Here is a 1,744-nt window from a genome sequence, read left to right on the forward strand (position 1 = left end):
CATAGAGGATTCCTCTTCTTTTCTTGTTTTCTTCTCTTTCATATGAGCAGGAACAGGGAAAAAGGCACTCTTGTTGAAATTGATCCTGAACCTGAAAGGACTATGAAAGGGAAACTAAGAGAAACTAAATTACAACAATCCAGAAACAACCTTTCAGAAATTTTCGAACAAGAGAAGGAGATGGCAGCCGAAAATAATAATAATGCAAGGAGAATGCTTGGTGACTTCACAAAGCCAACGTCCAAATTTGATGGAAGAAGCATCTCCATTCCTGCCATTGGAGCCAATAACTTTGAGCTGAAACCTCAGCTAGTTGCCTTAATACAACAAAACTGCAAGCTTTATGGACTTCCATCTGAAGATCCTTATCAGTTTTTAACTGAGTTCTTGCAGATCTGTGAGACTGTAAAGACGAATGGAGTTGATCCTGAAGTCTACAGATTCATGCTTTTCCCTTTTGCTATAAGAGACAGAGCTAGAATATGGTTGGATTCACAACCCAAGGATAGCGTGGACTCCTGGGATAAGCTAGTCACTGCCTTCTTAGATAAATTCTTTCCTCCTCAAAAGCTGAGCAAGCTTAGAGTGGATGTTCAGACCTTCAAACAAAAAGATGGTGAATCCCTCTATGAAGCTTGGGAAAGATACAAGCAGCTGACCAAAAGGTGCCCATCTGACATATTTTCAGAATGGACCATATTAAATATATTCTATTATGGTCTATCTGAATTTTCGAAAATGTCATTGGACCATTCTGCAGGTGGATCTATTCACCTAAAGAAAATGCCTGAAGAGGCTCAAGAACTCATTGACATGGTTGTAAACAACCAATTCATGTACACTTCTGAGAGGAATTTTGTGAATCATGGGATACCTCAGAAGAAAGGAGTTATTGAAATTGATGCTCTGAATGCCATATTGGCTCAGAACCAAGTATTGACTCAACAGGTCAACATGATCTCTCAAAATCTGAATGGATGGCAACATGCATCCAACAGTACTAAAGAGGCAGCTTCTGAAGAAGCTTATGATCTTGAGAACCCTGCCATAGTAGAGGTTAATTACATGGGTGAACCTTATGGAAACACCTATAACTCATCATGGAGAAATCATCCCAATTTCTCATGGAAGGATTAACATGGAGAAATCATCCAAATTTCTCATGGAAGGATCAACAAAAGCCTCAAGAAGGCTTTAACAATGGTGGACACAATAGGCTGAGCAATAGCAAGCCTTTTCCATCATATTCTCAGCAACAGACAGAGAATTCTGAACAAAACACTTCTAATTTAGCCAATTTAGTCTCTGATATGTCAAAGGCCACTTTCAGTTTCATGAGTGAAACAAGATCCTCCATCAGAAATCTGGAGGCACAAGTGGGCCAGCTGAGTAAGAAAGTCATTAGAACTCCTCCCAGTATTCTCCCAAGCAATATAGAAGAGAATCCAAAAGGAGAGTGCAAGGCCATTGACGTAATCAATATGGCCGAATGCACAAGGGAGGAGGAGGACGAAAATCCTAGTGAGGAAGACCTCCTGGGACGTCTCTCAAACAAGAAAGAGTTCCCCATTGAGGATCTAAACGAGTCTGAGGCTCATATAGAGACCATAAAGATTCCACTAAATCTCCTTCTACCATTCATGAGCTCTGAAGACTATTCCTCCTTAGAAGAGGATGAAGATGTAACTGGAGAGCAAGTTGCTCAATATCTAGGAGCTATCATGAAGCTGAATGCCAAGTTGTT

At 40.4% G+C, this 1,744-nt stretch overlaps 1 non-coding gene across 1 annotated transcript; it reads right to left on the minus strand.

The window, feature by feature from the left end:
- Positions 1-576: 576 nt before the first annotated feature.
- On the minus strand, positions 577-680 carry LOC127742414 (small nucleolar RNA R71). Its single transcript, XR_008003647.1, has one exon. It is a non-coding gene; the product is annotated as a small nucleolar RNA R71 (small nucleolar RNA).
- Between the last annotated feature and the right edge of the window lie 1,064 nt (positions 681-1,744).

The sequence above is a fragment of the Arachis duranensis genome, chromosome 1 (assembly GCF_000817695.3).
Source record: "Arachis duranensis cultivar V14167 chromosome 1, aradu.V14167.gnm2.J7QH, whole genome shotgun sequence".
Taxonomy (NCBI): domain Eukaryota; kingdom Viridiplantae; phylum Streptophyta; class Magnoliopsida; order Fabales; family Fabaceae; genus Arachis; species Arachis duranensis.